This window comes from Rhinolophus sinicus, linkage group LG03 (genome assembly GCF_036562045.2).
Source record: "Rhinolophus sinicus isolate RSC01 linkage group LG03, ASM3656204v1, whole genome shotgun sequence".
In the NCBI taxonomy this organism is placed as follows: Eukaryota; Metazoa; Chordata; class Mammalia; order Chiroptera; family Rhinolophidae; genus Rhinolophus; species Rhinolophus sinicus.
The window spans coordinates 149,591,841-149,604,308 of NC_133753.1; positions in this window are offsets into that span (position 1 = coordinate 149,591,841).

Consider the following 12,468-nt stretch of genomic DNA (forward strand, 5'->3'; position numbering starts at 1 on the left):
ATTCTTCCACCTGCAAAAACGTAAGAACCTTTGGCTTGATACAGTACACAGGAAGATTTTTTTTTTAAAACTACTAGTTAATATATTATTTTCATTATTTCATATTAGTTACATTATCCTCTGAGTTTTATCCATGAAAGAACTCCACAGGCCTGTTACTCTGTTAGAAACATGTGAGTTTAGGCTGACATTGAGGGGAACTACATGGGAACAACTCCGGGCTCCATGAAGACAAGGGCTGGTCAGCCAGGCTCATCATTATTTCCCTAGCATCAAACTCAGTGATTCTCCCTATGTCAACTCAGTCCTGATGGCTAATTTAGTTTTAAACTAATGCAAGGGCAGTGGGTGATGTTTGAAAAGGCTCTGAGAGAAAGAAGGGGTAGGAACCTCACAAGCATTATCTATAGCAGTATTGTCTCATGTATAAGATCCCAATACTGTTCTTCTGCAAGACCAATTACCTTCTCTTGACGTTAATCATAAAATAACATTAATATACACGAAAGTAGGTGGAACCACCTAAGGTCAATCCTGAAAACAACATTAGAAATTATCAAAACTGAAGCTTCCATTTTACAAATGAGATCAAGTGACTCACACCAGTTTGTAAATGTTGAATTAGTAGAGTTGGAATCACTGAAGTTTTTCTCTGCTTGGCAGTACCCATTGCAGAAATTCAAACAAGAATCATGAAATAAAGCATGGCCAAGTCCAACTCTCTCATCTTACTGGTGAGGAGATGAAAGCCCAGGAAAGTAAAGTGGCCACATGAAGATTTGGAAGCACTTCTTTGACTCTAATCCCTGTGGTTTCTTAACAATATCATGCTGCCTCTATTTATTCACTAGTATGAGCATTTTCCAAAATATCACTCTTATACTTCAATCAAGATTGATCAACACCCAGTTAGGCTTATGAGGGCCAATTTTCATAATGTCGTACCTAATCTAACATTTTTTGGTACCATTAACCTGGATAGTAGAAACTATGTGGTATTTATTTATATATACTTTAGTATAAAACAATAGCATATTTTCAAAATATTTAAAAACTGGCTATTTGTAAATATCTACAGGAGGATTCCTCTATCTGAGCCCAGAGCTGCAGAAAGATGCACACAGAAGAGATGGTGGGGGTGGGAGAGGGTGAGGGAACTCAGTCTGTGAAGTCAGATCAACCCTAATGATTAATAAGGAAACACTCTTTGTAAAAAAAAAAAATTCTTTATTATATTATGCTAAGTTTGTACATGTTTTAAATTTTCCATAATAAAAAGCTAAAAAAATAAAATTATAAATATCTGTTAGCCTCTTTGAAATTCACCATAGAGGAAATGGTGATTAGGGAAGCCTTTATAGACAAGTTGGAATTTAAGCAAATTTTTAAAGGGAGGATATTAGAGATGAGGCACCAGTGAGTGGAGGAGGCAGGAGGAATCAAATGTAATTCCATAAAAAGACACTGAGCATGATATACTATGTCTAACAGTTAGGAGTACGTTCATCTGGCTTCCAGGAGATGGAAGTTTATTTCCCAATCACAATAAAAGTAGTCTGAGAGGCGGTGGACCAGAACTGGCATGGTATCTCTATGATATATGCAGGGAATATTGTTATGTTCTTCCATCTCCAGCCTTAGCACCCCTCTTCGAGGTCATCCGATGGGTCAAGACAGCTGCTCAACCTCCAGGCATCACTATCTATCTATCTATCTAGCTAGCTATCTATCTATCTTTTTTTTTTTTTTTTTTTAAGGAGGGCGCAGCTCACAGTGGCCTACACGGGGATCGAACCGGTGACCTTGGTGTTATCAGCACCACGCTATAACCAACTGAGCTAACCAGCCACTCTGTTACATCTATATTTCATGAAGCAAAGGTGGAGTAGGGAGGGAGAAGTTCCAGAGAACATTCTATTTACATATTATATATTTTATATACTGTCTAGTCACATGCTCATTCTCAGCTACAAGGGAGGCTGAAAAGCAGCCTCAGCTGACCAATGTGCTCAGCTAAAATTCAGTGTTCTGTTACAATAAGGAAAAGGGAGAGAATATTTAGTGGACAAAAGCAGCCCCTGCCACATCATGCATTATAAGGAGTTTAGCATAATAGGTCAGAGTGCTGGATGCCGTAACAGCAGCCAAGCTTTGAACCCAGTCCCTGCAACTTATTGGTTATGTGATCTTGGAAAAGTAGTAACTAAAGCTTTGTAAGCATCAGATTTCTCATCTGTAAATAAAGAGTAGTTTATTAATAACAGAAAATAATAAAACCCCTGGCACAAAAGAGGTGCTCAATGAGTCATTGTTATTTTACCTGTGATTTGTTAGAGATTCAGTGATTTAAAAAAAGATTTTCTCTGCCTTTAAGGAGTTAGCAATACTGTTGTTTCGGAGAAAGTAAAATATGCCACTGATAAAAGCTGATGAGATTATCAACTCTTTTATTCCCCAATTTCATTAATACACAAGTAATACAATGGCCAGCAATATTATCTTCAAGTATGAAATAAAATAAAACTTTATTGCTGTATTTACTTTTTCCACAACACCTTTGATACATAGTCTACACAATTTAACAGGTATTAAATCAAACCCTATTCCCCCCTCAATTCACCTGCCCTAATAAAATAGAAATAGACATATTCCCCATGGGTTTAAGAATGAGATTTTCAAGATTTGGTCTTTTGAGAAACCATAAAATAAATCCTGAGAGATCACAGCATTCTACATTAAAATAAATGTGGAAAAGGAGCTATTTCTAATTTATTTATTTTTTTTTGATAGAAGTGAGGGCAGTAGTGGAGTTCCCAATAATGTGAATTCAACTTCTTCTATTAGAAAGTTTAAAAGGGAGGAGAAACTGCGACGTGTGAGAAATTCGGGTTGTAATGAGTTTTCATACTTGTCTCAACTCGATGAGTTTACTAGTCAAACTACTTGCCTTTCCCGTGATATTTTCACCTCTACTGCTCTCCTTTATAGATTTGCTTTATATGAATTCATTTATGAAAATGAAAGAGGACAGAACAAAAAGTGAATGTTAAAGCAATGACAAAATTTTTGTATTTTCATTGGATTTAACTTATCATAAGCCAGATTTAATTTTCTCTTCTGAGCTTGTGATGACTATCATGGTTGTTTTTATTAAGACAAGGATTCATCTTAGATTCCCCAAACTAGAGTAGACTCAAACATATAATCTACAGTTCTTCCAATGTTTGAAATCGATTTTACAGGATTACTCTTTCCCCTCTCCTCACCCTCACATCCCTAACCCTTGAGCACATACTTTGAATGCCAGGGCATTTGCTCTTTGTCTACAGCCATTCAAAGACAAGCCGTTCCTGCTACAATGACTAGAAAGCTCTGTATCTGTCTGATCTTTTTCTTTCCACTCTCAAACTCCTACTCACTTGTCCTGATTCTCCATGCAGGAAAAGCTTAATCCCTTTCTACCTGGAGGCCTTTAAAAGTAGTACTTAAAGACATACAATTATTATATCACCCAATGTCATTTCTCCTCCGTTCTAAATATACCTCGTTCCTTTAACTGTTCTCCTAAGCTCTGCTTTTGAGCCCTTCACTTTCCAGGTGGCCCTTCTAAGGGAACTCTGGTTTGTCTGACACACAGATTTGTTAGAGCCCTCTTCCCGTATTTATAGGGCCTCTTAGTAATGGACTGCAAAGACAAAAGAGGACCAAGGACTGAACCCTGAGAGGTGCTTGAACATTCAGATGTTGGGGGTATGAGGAGGAAATAGTAAAGGATACAAAGCAGGTGAGTAAGTTAGGTGAAAAACCCAGAGAGAATGGTAAGCCAAAAACCACATGTAAGAAGTGTGTCAAAGAGAAGAGAGTGATGAGCTCTCAAAGTTGATCATAGTGCTTCTGGGTGCAATAAAGCTGGCATGGTCCACTCTAAGGAGGATGACAAAAGGGAAAGGGTCACATAGTCCCTAAAGTGGTCATTTAGTCAGGCAATGCCAAGGGCTCGTGTAATCAAAGTGGTTAAGAAGGGAGGTGGCGGGTTTCAGGGGAGCATGTTGCCTTGTCCTACAGAGAGTGATATAACCAAATGAAGTTCAGAGTTTCTTGCCCAAATCTAAGAGAAGGAACCAGGCCTTATCCATGCTTGCGGACTTGTTGTAAAGATTAATTGGACCAATTCACGTGAAGAACTTAGAATAGTGCTTGGCACAGGGTGATCACTCAACAGATATTTATCCAATGCTATTATTGTTTATATTCACTGTGTCCAGCACAGTAATTGTTGTATCGCAGAAAATCGCTACATTTTCAATGATTTTTAAAATGAATATAGATTTATTATTTTCTCTGGTGTTTTAGATGCTCATTGAAGAGGATTCAAATTTAAGACTTTAACTGGGAAAAAGGGTTATTCTATATTTGAAACCACTGTTGCTGTGTGTGTGTGTGTGTGTGTGTGTGTGTGTCTGTTTACCCTGATGACCACATGTTGGGTCACTGATGGCTTTTCTAAGGAATCAGAATTTTTGATGGTCATAGACTTAAGTTGCCTAGCAGGCTTACTGGAGCCTCACCAGATTGATTAGCCTGTGAAGTGGGAATTTGGAACCAATGTAAATCATCCCAAAGGCAATTAATAGCAAGCGGGGAGTGCAGCAAAAGCATCTTAGTTACAAAATAAGAAGATAGCCTCAGGCTCTCTACTCCTTTCTCAGCCTTGCCAAGAGAGCATTCTGAACTCCTTTTCTGCAAAATATTGCTTGTCAGTCAGACTTGTCCAATGTCTTAGCAACACAAAAGGAACCCAAGGAAAGCCAAATATTGCAATTTGATTGTTCATGATTTGATTGGTACCATGATTTAGTAAACTAATTTTCCTGAGTTTTCTTCTTTTTTGGTTTGTTTAAAGCCAAGGACTAAATGTAGCAATAAAAATTTAAATTACCTTGGCTCTTGTTTGAAATGCTCAGTATTCCACAAATGCTCTGTGCTTCACTCTAGTGCCAGGGAAAAGAGCAAAAATAGTCCACAGCGATTCTGCATTACTGATTCACTCTACTCATTAGATTATATTGAAATGTTACGACTTGCTGGGCTCGGAGAGTTATTCTGTTTTTGCCTCCAGCCATTTCAAATAATTTTTGCTACTATATAACAAATACAAGATTATTTGGAGTAAAGCTTTCTAATTGGAAATAATAATTTATTGGTAGGAAATTAAGCCCTTTACTAAATAATATTAAATTATTATTAAAATTATATCTTCATGAATAATTAATCAATACCCCTGCAGCTGTGTAGCTATTTTAGCATTGTTGAACTCTAGTAATTATTAGGTTTAATTGTAGTCTCTTGATTTCAGCAGAAAAAAATAAAATCATGTTATACATTTTCACTGTAAAATATCATCTTATTAGACAAAAGATTGATTAAATAAAAATACCTCGGGAAAGTATTTTTTGATAAACCTATTCCAAAATGTTATGATTATGTTAACCCTTGCTACTACAATTTTTGTAGAATTCCTCTACTTTAATCAAGACAAAGCAAAGTTTTTCTCCAATATCGTTTCAATATAGTTTTCATGTTTTATATTCCAGGGATTTTCCTATATTTATTATATTTTTAATTGAATGCATGGTTAGCATAACAGACTCCAGTTTTTGGTTGAACTATTTATTTGTTTCCTCTATAAAGAGGGTAAAAACAATGTGCTATTCTTACTGACTTGCCTTGAGCTTCAAACATGAAGATAGCACACACTCATATCTACTTCAGTGTAGTAAAAATGTTATAATTCATCATGGATATGATAAAAACAAATACGTTCTAGTTTCACAAGACATTATCTTGACTTGTTGGCAATGTCTTAAAATGATTTTTACCATATTTAAAGTGGTTGGAGTTACTCATTCTCTCTTAGGAATGAGAGGTTTTTCCACATATCAGAAAAATATGTTAAATTGTTACTATTACTCCTGTCTTTGCTCTCATGGTACCATCTAAATTATGCTTCCTTTATCAATATTTGAGTTCTTTCGCTGTGTTATATCTCTTTTTTTTTTTTAACAGCTGAACTTTGTGAAAGAAGGGACACAGTGGGAAATGAGCGTTGGCGTGTTGGGATTCCCAGAGGGGCAGTAGGGGGTGAAGTGTGAGGGGAGCAGGGGGAATGGACGCAAATTAAATCGAAGAAAATTATCCAGCATAGAATCTTTGAAGTCAACGTCTTAATTGTAACAGCTAGAATTATCAGTGGCAACAGCCTAATATTATCATCTAGCTTTGCCATACTCCATTGTTGTCTAGAATGCCTTGATATTCCAAGTGGGTAGATGTTCTACTGGGAGACACCCAGAAAGTGAAAAAAACAAAAAACAACAACAAACTATATTTATTGAGTACCAACGGTGGCAGGCGCTGTAGAGATACTTTCACGGTCTGTGTCTCAGTTAGCCACCACTATAATTCTCTCAAATTCATATCAGTATCTTCATTTTACTGTAGGAGATATTGAAAGTGAGAGTAGTTAAGTAGCCACATGGAGTCCCATTGATTAGGCAGTAAACAGAGCTAATTGCTCTAGTAGGAGAAAGAAGGGACCAAATAGGTCAACATGGATTCGGTCTTATCCTTTTGAACATTGACACGAGAGTCTCATCTCAGGACACTATGGCCCTAAGATAGTCATATGAGAGGATTCGGAATGAAATAGTTTTCAGAGCTCAGTGTCTTATATTCATTAACCCCGGACTCTTGCTTTCAACCTCTTGTGCTAGACATGTGTTCATCTTTACTTTTCCCATGCCTCCTTTCGCAGTACTTTTACATCTTGATTACTTAATAAATATTTGTTAAATTTAACTTAAAATCTTCTTGCAAAAAAAAAAAAATCTTCTTGCAGGTGCAACAAGACATTTTATGATAGTAGTATAATTGTGATAGTGTCTAACCTGAGGTATATATGCTTGTCATTGTAATTAAGGACCCAATTAGAAAATTAAAAACTGAGTAAACAAAAAATTACTGATAGTGTTGACGCGTATAGCAAAACATACTTGCTAAAAGAGGCGCAAAAAGCAAAAGAGAAGGGATTATAGTACTGAAGATCAATAATTTATAGGAGAGAAACTCAAATTTGAGCAATTAGTATCTCACGTTTTCTGTGAAAACAACTACCTCTGCTGCCTACAACTGGAATTACCACTTATACTAGACAAGAGCTTGTTTTACTAATTGGGTCAGATTATATTTTTAGTATAATTTTATTCTAATGAATGTGGTCCATTTCTATTAACCTTAACATTCAAGAAACATGAAACAACGGGAGAATATATCACTTGGGATTTCAAACTAACTGTATATGCTAATGTGACGGGAATGACTGCTTGAGGACAATTTTATCATACCGATTGCAATTATGAAGGGAAAATAAAATTTTCTCAAGTATTCTTCACTCTGAGTTAATTAAATTTTATAACCTCTGCTAAACTCTTCAAACAATAGAATCTTACTCAGGCAATATCAAATAATTATAAAGAACTTTATTATCTTTCAAAAATTCCACTGGGTTGATAGATTTAGCAGTTTCCTTTATATTCATTGCAAGAAGCATCAATGGCATACACTGAATCTGTAGGGCACTGTGCTAGGTAGAGAGACATCAAGAAGTATAAGACAGAGTCACTGCCCCTGAGAAATTTATAATCTGAATGGAGACATTTAGATTGGTTAAAGTTGGTCCAAAATAATTTATTTAATCCTCTGATTAATTAGAATCATTCAGTGGGACACATGGGAGTAATATTGGACTCCCATCTTAAAGTTATCTTAAAATAAGTTCTACCTCCTACCTTTGCTAAGATATACAAATATGTTTTGAAAGACAGTGTAGATGTCGTTAGTTATCTTTCTGTAGAAAAAATAAAATCCTTTGATCCCTAGAGGATAAAGCAATAATTCTATGGGCATTTTATTTGGGTGAATTGAGAGAGCAGTTCAGTCCCATCTCTGAAACTAATTGGCAGTGTGACTATCACTTGTGACACATTATTGCTCCAGCTGCTCTGCTAAAGGACAGGCTTTCAATGTCTTTGACTTGAGAGAAATCCTGTATCATTGAATAGCATGGCATATTTGCATCAATAGACCATGGAGTCTCACCTTTCTCCCTTCATAATCAACCTGGCCAACAAATCATGCTGAAATTGTAATGTACTCTATGCCTGTGATGTATTTCTAAATCAGTTTTATGTGTAAAAATATTTAACATTTCTGTGATGTAGACATCATGTATAAAAAAAGATCAAGTTTTCTAATACAGTAAACGATTGTATTCATCATGTGTTAGTATGAAGTATTTAACATCATGAGATGTTTTACATTGATTTTCAATGCTTAAATTTGGGAAAGGTAAGTGGAGAGAATTTTTCCCCTTCCAAATTGGGCATATGGAAATAAGTAATGGGGGTAATTGGGCAAGTGCATTCCTTGGAAAAATGCTGTGTGTATCTTTATGGTTTATTTTGTTTGCATGGTAATCGGGCCTTACATGATTATCAAATTTCCTTTATAATCACATTTAATTGAAAGTTAATAATCCATTTCCTTTATCAATGGTATTAGTGGATGACTCTTGCAACATAATGTGCAATCACACAGATCAGCAGTTTATGTGGGTGAAACAGGTCATTTGAGGTTTTCCAATTTATACTGTAGTCTATTCTCCGTTAGGTACATTGAAGTAGTTGGTTAGAACTTTAAGAGCTTTTACAACACTGACATTTTAAATATATGTGCTTTTTCTTTTGGTTTTCACAATAAAATTTCAAACCTATAGAAAAGTTGAAAATGAAAACAAAGAATACATATATACTCTTCATCTAGATTCATCAAATATTAACTTTTTGCCACATATTTCTCTCTTGATACACACACACACACACACACACACACACACACACACATATGCATAGCTCTTGATGTAGATATTTATACACACTTTTAAGGAAACTTTTTTTTCCCTGATCCACTTAAAGGTAAATTGTAGCTATCATGACAGATTATCCATAAATGTTTCATTCATCTCCTAAAAATAAGGACTTTGTCATACATAATATCATTATAACACCTAAAAAGGTAATACTAATTCAATAATATCATCTAAAATACATTCCATGTTCATATTTCCCTAAGTGTCCTAAAGATATCTCTTATGTTGCTTTTTTATTTTTAAACCCAGGATCCAATCAAGTTTTACACGTTATATTTGTTTTTTATGTTACTTTAATCTCTTTTATTCTAAAGCAATTCTCCTGCTTTTTAAGACTCATAACAGAATTTTTCAGAGTCCAGGCTTGTGTGTTCTTTCTTAATAAAAAAATTAAAAATTTGAACAAAGATCACTGGACTGTGTGATGCTTTTTTCTGTTGCCAATGTTTGAGAAAAGGCATATTTGGCCTAAGTTCTTTAGGCTGGCAGCATGACACATTTTATACCAAAAATGTTAATAAAAAGGAGAAATCCTATAATGTATCCATAATAGCAAGGAAGGCCAGGATTTAAAACTAGCGATGAACACATAGATCATTAAAACTCGATTACCTTTTTCCTGAGTCTGCTTAACTATCCAAGATAATGTTATAGAATTTTTGAGCTGGAAGAACCTCAGAGACAAGTTAACTAGCTCAATTCCTTATATTACCAGTGAGGAAGCTGAGTCTCAAAGAGTCTGTGATTTGCCAAGGTCACACTGCCAGTTAATTGTAGAGATGGGACTAGCATTAAGGTCTCTTGATTTCCTATATCTTTGTGTACTTGATTCGTTCATCATCATCTCTGAGCTCACTATCTATCCCTTTTACTTCCTTTCTTTTCCATTCCTTTCATTCCTTCCTATTTTTTTTCCTTCCTTCTCTTGAGCAACCAACAACAGATTTTTTTTTTTCTTTTGGTTAAGGAAAACAAATCACTGCTGTTAAAATTCTGCCAGGATTTCTCAATAGTCGTGTTATTGACATTTTCAGTTAGGTAATTCTTTGTTGGGGTTTGGGGCTGTCCTGTGCATTGTAGGATATTTAGCAGCATCACTGGATTCTACCCATTTGATGCCAGTAGCACTCCTCCATTTGTGACGACCAAAAATGTCTTTAGACATTGCCAAATATCCCCTGGAGGGGGTGGTAAAATTGTTCCTGCTTGAGAACTACTGCCAAATGTTTCTTATTTTGGCAGTGGTTTATATTTTATTTATTAACTTTCCTTTTACTCCAGATCAATATGAATTAAAAATTTTATGTAGTGGTAATCATAGCGTAGATACAATTTTTATTTTACTATTTTTACTTATTTTGCAACAAGTATTTTCACTGTTGCTATATGACATGGACATTTGTTGTTTTTGTCTACCTAGCATCCCTGCTCCCCCTTCCTGTAACAGTACCCCTTGGTCCATTGTGGAATTTTGCCTTCCTCACTTCAGTCATTTGATTCTAGGATACTTCCTTCAATTAAAGGTGTAGACAAATAAACAGTAATAATAATGCATCTTCAGAGCCACCAGGATGAGTCTCAGTGAGAGGCAAATAATCCAATTTGGGCCAATCTGAGCCCTTCCCTGGGAATCTGCTAGAAAAAAAGCTCTATGTGGGTTGTTAAACTGTGATGCTGTAAAGTTAAATCTCTCTGCAGCTATGTCCATGACTTGCCGGAAGTTAAAGAGAATGAAGCCAACATAGACAGAAAGCAGAGCTGAGAGATGGGAGAGAAAATTCTGAGGGTGTCATTTGAGTCCCTAGATCCATTCATCTCTGAGGGCAGTGTAACCCTTGTCAATAAATTGCTTGTCCCACCCCACCCCCCTTTTTTTTCCATTAATTTTTTTTTTTTACTAAGCTGGTTTGACAGGGATTCTTTTACTTCCAACAAAAGGAGTCCTGATTAAGAAAATAGTATTTATGTTAATAATACCTAATGGCTCATATTTCCTTAAATTGTAGTGCCATGATTTTCTTAACTGTTCTGCTAACGTTGAACTTTATAGTGATTTGAAATATTTTTTTCCATTATGAATGCAGTGTTCTTTTTCAGTGCCTTTTGAATGACGTCCAGTAAATTTTCCATTAGTTTCCTCAAACCTGGGGCCTTGGTTTGAATTCTGAACTACAAGATTTAAAACGGAGTGATTTACCACCTAATTTAAAGCCATTCGGTTTTACTTTATCCCCTTTTGCTTTTTTACTTCCATTATAATCAGTCCATCTGTGATTATACCAACTGTTGTGGCAGTATCTGCTCCAGCTGCATGGACACATTTGAAATGCATTAGTGTGCTATGCCAGTGGTTTAGGAAATTTTTTATGGTATCGCAAAGATTTATTTCTGACCATTGTAGGACCTGCTTTTTGATTTCTTTTAACTATTAACCTCAAAAACTATATTGTTCAATTTTAAGCCTTCACTTTTACATTCACTTAAGATACAGAATTACCCTATTATCTTAATGTCTGTGAAAATGCCTCTGATTGTTTCATTACTATGAAGTCTGTATGTACCTCATTTACCCGCATAAATTAAGTTTTCCATTGTTTTAAGATCTAATTCAAATGTTATTGTTTTCTATGTGATTTCTTTTATCACTTTGTTCATAATTTTTCTCCTCTTATTGCTCTTAGTAAATATCCTCTGCATCTATGAGAGGTGATGCAAGAATGGGGGTAGTGGCACTTTAGGGTCCTTCAATAGTCATAAACGTGCCTTGCAGAGAATCACAGGTAACAATAGAGTACAAAATATATTACCATAAAATTATTTATGAAAACGTAATTTGTAACAGCTAAAGATTAGAAAAAAGTCAAAAGTTCATCACTAGAGGGCTAGTTTAATGAGTTATGATACAGCCATAAAATGGAATACCTTGCAACCATAAAAAAAAAGCCCAGTAAGTTTTTGTATGTATTGATATGGTACAATCTCCAAGATATGTTATTAAGTATGTGAAGAGGTGGTACAGCAGAGTAATTAAAAGTGTAGACCCTGGAGTCTGGTCTTGGTTCAAAGAACAGCTCTGCTATTTTATTAGCTGTGTAAACTTGGACAAGTTTCTCAAGCCCAGTTCCTCAGTTTTTCACCTGTGAAATGAGGATGCTAATGGTAACTGCCTCACAGGATTGGATGAGGATTGAATGAATTAATATATGCAAAGCACTCAGAAGAGTGTCTGGAACATACTAAGATAATTGAACTATAACAGTGGGATGGTATGTGAGTGAATGATTTTTGAATTATGTTATATAATTCATAAAAATAAACAATCAAGTATTTAATATATGACCATTAAATATTTTCACCATTACTGCCTTGTGTTATAGCATTGTACATATTCAAGTAGAGGGTTGTCTCTTCTATTATTATGTCTTTGAGGATAAGGCCTGGCTTTTCCTCAAGTATGTTCCCTACGTGATCTCCAGCATGTG